The sequence below is a fragment of the Amaranthus tricolor genome, chromosome 13 (assembly GCF_026212465.1).
Source record: "Amaranthus tricolor cultivar Red isolate AtriRed21 chromosome 13, ASM2621246v1, whole genome shotgun sequence".
Lineage (NCBI taxonomy): Eukaryota > Viridiplantae > Streptophyta > Magnoliopsida > Caryophyllales > Amaranthaceae > Amaranthus > Amaranthus tricolor.
In genome coordinates, this window is record NC_080059.1 from 20,981,278 (window position 1) to 20,986,592 (window position 5,315).

At 36.9% G+C, this 5,315-nt stretch overlaps 1 long non-coding RNA gene across 1 annotated transcript; it reads left to right on the forward strand.

Moving 5' to 3' along the window:
- Nucleotides 1–1,505: 1,505 nt before the first annotated feature.
- LOC130799005 (uncharacterized) lies at nucleotides 1,506–3,861 on the forward strand. Its single transcript, XR_009039167.1, has 3 exons — nucleotides 1,506–1,924; nucleotides 2,483–2,590; nucleotides 2,686–3,861. It is a non-coding gene; the product is annotated as an uncharacterized LOC130799005 (long non-coding RNA).
- The last annotated feature ends 1,454 nt before the right edge of the window (nucleotides 3,862–5,315 follow it).

The window sequence follows — 5,315 nt, forward strand, 5'->3', positions numbered from 1 at the left end:
CCAAGTCTTATTTCTTTCCAAGGTTGAAATCTCTTGGTCTAAGGCTACTTTCCACATAGGATCTTGTAAAGCCTTCTTATATGTTTTAGGTTCAGAATGAGGGAAACTTTGAATATCATAATTATTCAAGTCTTTGTGTCTGACTATTTTACACAAGCGTTTAATCACTGTGTTGCAGTAGTAATATTGTAAGTATAATGGAGGTTTATTGATTCTATGTGACCTCTTAGGTGCTTCATTAGAAGTTTGATCATGATTGACGTCATTACTATTTTGAGAAGGTTCTGTTGATGTAGTATGTCATCATTGTGCATATTTCTAGTCCCTTGTTCAATCTGACATATCACTGATACTCCCCCACAACCCAAAAATCCGACATATGCCCAGTGGAAACAACGGGATTCCGTAGTGTTGTTCTGGATTATTTCTAACATTGAGATAGAACTAATAAACCAATTCCTTGATTATTCAACATCATCGGGATGAACTTCAAATCTTTGATATGAGTTAGAAAGCAAGTGCATTAAAGCAAAATGATGAGTCCATAAAGGTATACTATAGTAAGCTAAATAAAATATCGAAGGAGATAGATCGAAGAATGCCAAATCCGATGAAGTGTGCCGAAGACATAACCTTATTCAATGCCTTTATTCAAAAACAGAGGCTTTACCAATTTTTAGCCGGTGTAAACAACACTTTTTGATCAGGAGTGTCGTGATTTATTAAATCAAGATCCATTACCCACTCTAGATGCAGCATATGCCACTATCCGACGGGAGATTGCCCGGTGTGGAATCATGTCCCAAGCTTCATCACCAAGAGTAAATCCCTCAGAAATTGGTAGTAGGTTAGATGCCAAGTACCGGTAGGATAATACTTCATTCCGGCGAGACAGAGAGGACAAAATTCACCTGAAATGTACTCACTGTGGAGGAACTCGGCACACAAGAGATGGGTGCTTTAAACTCATTGGATTTCAAGATTGGTGGGAAGAGCACCGGCAACGGTGAGCCGCCACCAAGGCTCCGACCAGAAGAACCGATGGCAAGGCTCACATGGTCACCGGTGGTCTCACCATCGAAACTCTATTGACAGACGCACCAACCCACCATGAAAACAAAGGTGAAAGGAAGGAAGAAGGGGACATAGAGAGAGAGAAAGAGGGACGACGGAGAGAGAAAGAGGGGTGGGGAAATGGGATGACCTTCCTAAAATAACCTTTTATAAACTCACAAAAAAAAAAAACCTAAAAACTCCCTTTAATGCCGTGCCAACCTAGAACTAGGGGTGTTCAAAAATATCCGTATCCGAAAATCCGCTTTTCGATTTTTAAAAGCGGATAAATTACCCGATTCCAAAATTCGGATAATTCGGGTTTGGTACCCGGTTTAAAACCGGGTATTCGGGTCGGATACGGATCGCGAATTTTGGAAACCGGGTACCCGGTATCCGGTTTTTTTTTTTTTTTTTTTAATATAAAAACTAAAAAGACAATTAAAAACCCTAAATCAGATTTCTACCTTGTGTCGCGCCGTGCCGCCTTCCATTCCAGTCTCTTCCTTCTTCTTCCTCTGATTCGCCATTGATACTCCTTACCCGCATTTCTTCCTCACCTTGTTCTTCAATCTCATTTCTACCTCAGATTTCTACAACTGAAAATGGATCTTGTTCTTGAATCTCCTTTCGGTTATCTTAAAAATTTATCTTCTATAATTAGTCAAAATTGAAGAATCTCATTTCTACCTCAGTTTTCTACAATTGAAAATGGATCTTGTTCTTCAATCTCTTTTCGGTTATCTTAAATCTATCTAGAATCAAAGTTGAAGAGTTTAATGTAATTTTTTTTTTCATTCAGGATCAATCAATTTGATTTGAGATGAAGAGTTGTGCAGCCGGTTGAAGATGTGAACTTTTAGCCTTTTAGGTACGTTTTAAAATTTTTTTTTTCCTGTTTTCTTTTTTTTTTTTTGTTTTTGGGTTCATGGGTTCTGAATTGAAGATTCGATTTTTTAAATTTTCCGTTCATCAGTTGAATATCTTAGAAAAGTCCATGGGTTCTTGCTTGAAATGATTTTTTTCCAATTTAAGATCTGGTTTTTTTTCCCAATTTTTTGGGTTTTCGTTTTCATTAATTTGCCTTTCATTTTAGTTTTGATTCTCATCAGATTTTCATTTTAGTTTTGCTTTTTCATTTGACTAATTTTCAATTTCTGTTCAATTTTGTGGTTCATATGAAATCCAGTAGGTTGCTATGTCATGTGTGTAAACTGCATCTTTTTGATTTTCGTTTGGCTTCTTGTTCATCTTCAAATTGGTTTCAAGTCGTAATAGTCATAATCATAACAATTATACTCTACATCTCAATCAAAACATCAAATTTATTTTAATGGCTTGATTTGCCGTCCGATATGTTTTTACCATTAGTAGCTGCTCACTTCTTTCCTTCTTCTCTGGCTGAATTCTTTATCCAACAATTTGACAGAAACTTTCAGTTGATCATTGAAATCAAAATTAGACAGAAACTGTGGAACAATGCCATTTAATTGAAATCAATTTGTACCAAACAATGGCCAAATATAATTGTAAAAAGGTCAGATTTCTGGTCAATGTTACGAACAAGTTTTAACAGTAAAAATATTTTTCCTTTAACCTTATATTGTTCGACTGTTCGTGCTCTTGGTTTAGGTAATGCATTAACTTTGGAGCATCCGGAAGTCATAATCGATGAAACTCTTGACACCGTTGAAGATGAGTAATGGAGCCTGAAGTTTGAACTTATAAATTTTAATAGTTTATGAAATTATGAATTTGAGGAATTGTGGTTGTATTTTAATTAACTAATGCTTGTATTTAAATACTTATGGCTAAGTTAAGTATTTTAATATTATTTGAATTATATGTTTAAAAAATTGTTAAAAGAATTAAGAAAAAAAAATAAACAAAACCGGGTACCCGGTTTTCGACCCGGTTTAAACCGGGTCGGATCCGGAATACAATTTTAGCTATCCGGAAAACCGGGTACCCGGTTTTTCGGAACCGGGTCGACCCGGTATTCGGTTTTGAACACCCCTATCTAGAACCCACCAAAACCAAATACCAGTTTCCAAAATTTAGGATGGTTCTAATTTAAAGTCATCACCAATTTCAAAGATGTGTGACGGTTCCAATAAAAAGTCAGCAAACTTTGTCCCATCATCTCTTAGGCTTGGGCTTTTTTGTAAACCTTCGGATAAAGTGGATTTTTGACTGTGGGGCTACCGACACTATGACATTTGACCCATGTGACCTTTTATCTTTCGGCCCTAAAAACCGAACCCAATACAAACAACCAATGGGGAGTGTATAGATGTTGAACAATCAAGGCCTATTCAAATTTCTTCTTCCTTACACTTGAAAAATTGTCTTTTTATACCTAGCTTGTCGCATAAATTGTTGTCTATTAGTCAATTGACTAAGGAACTGAATTGCACTATTCTTATGACCTCTTCTAATTGTATTGTGCAGGATGCTCGAACAAGGAAGATTCTTGGGCATGGTACTGAACGAGGTGGTATATATTATGTGGACGAGGTGACTCAAAAGGGTCAGACTTTGCTTGGTCATGGGTCCTCAAATTAGCATTTGTGGATGTGGTATAGGCATCTTGGCCACCCTTCCTTAGGGTATTTGAAACGTCTCATTCCATCACTTAATAATTGTAATGAAAATTTGCAGTGTAAAGCATGTGCTCTATCTAAAAGTCAAAAAAACTTTTTTCTTCCTAGTATGACTCATAGTAGTAAACCTTTTGTTTTGATACATTCTGATGTTTGGGGACCTGCTCCTGGATTTAATAATCATAGTTTCTCTTATTTTGTTTCATTTGTTGATGATTATACTCGTATGTCCTGGGTATATTTTCTTAAACACAAATCTGAAGTTTATGATGTCTTTGTCAAATTTTATAATATGATCATGACTCAATTGCAAGCACAACCAAAAATTCTTCGTTCTGATAACAGGGGGGAATAAACACACAAATGAAAGATTTAATATCCACTCATGGCTTAATTCACCAAACCACCTGCCATTAAACTCTACAACAAAATGGGGTTGCAGAAAGAAAAAACCGTACCCTTCTTGAGATCACCCGTGCCATTATGTTTGAAGCTAAAGTTCCCGCTCATTTTTTGCCTGAAGCCATTGCTACTGCAACCTATCTCACCGATTGTCTTCCCACTAAAACTCTTCAATTCAAAACCCCATTGGAAACTCTGAAAAATCACCACCCTATCCCCTCCACTCATTCTTTTACTCCCTCGTATATTTGGTTGTACTGTCTATGCTCATCTCCCATCCCACACCAGACATAAACTTGAGCCTCTTGCAGTTAAATGTATTTTCCTTGGATATGGGGTAACTCAGAAAGAATATCAATGCTTTGATCCTCTACAAAACAAATTTTACACTAATATGGATTGTGAATTCTTTGAGAATCTGTACTACTATACCCAGCTTAGTCCTAAGGGGGGAGATTATAAGTGATGAATTAAGTTGGCTAATGCATCCAATTGTGATAGAGTATGAACCTAAAGAGCAAGTAGATAATCCCACAGATGTTGCCTCTAAAGCTACGATATCTCCTCCTCCTCAAATTGTGCCTGTCCTGTCTGATGTATCCAGAGAAATTACTGAACAAGAGGTAACACCTGAACCGAAATGTGATGATATTAATGATATATCAACTGTTGAGACACCTTGCAGATATGAACTCCCTCTAAGGAGTACAAGAGGCATCCCTCTAAGAAGGTATGACCCTGAATATGAGGCACAAAGGTCTTGATACCCTCTCAACCAGGGTAATAACAAAGCTCTCTCTGAATCTTCAATTCCCATTAACACCTCTCTGTACTCCCATTCCATTCCTCGAAACACCGAAGAAGCTCTTCAGAATCCATAATGGCGAAGTGCTATGGAGGATGACATCTTAGCTCTAAAAAGGAATAACATATGGGAAAAGTGTGTGTTACTTAGAGGGAAGAAAACAGTTGGTTGTAAATGGGTTTTAACAATCAAGTATCATGCTGATAGAACTGTTAAAGGGTACAAAGCACGTCTTGTAGCTAAAGGATATACTCAGACATATGGAATAGATTACTTAGAAACCTTTTCCCCAGTTTCAAAAATTGACACTATAAGAGTTTTATTCTCAGTAGCTGCAAAAAAAGAGTGGCCTCTGGACCAATTTGACGTCAAGAATGATTTTCTCCATGGTGAAATTGAATAAGAAGTCTTCATGGAAACTCCACTTGGGTTCTCAAATTAATATGCAGCAG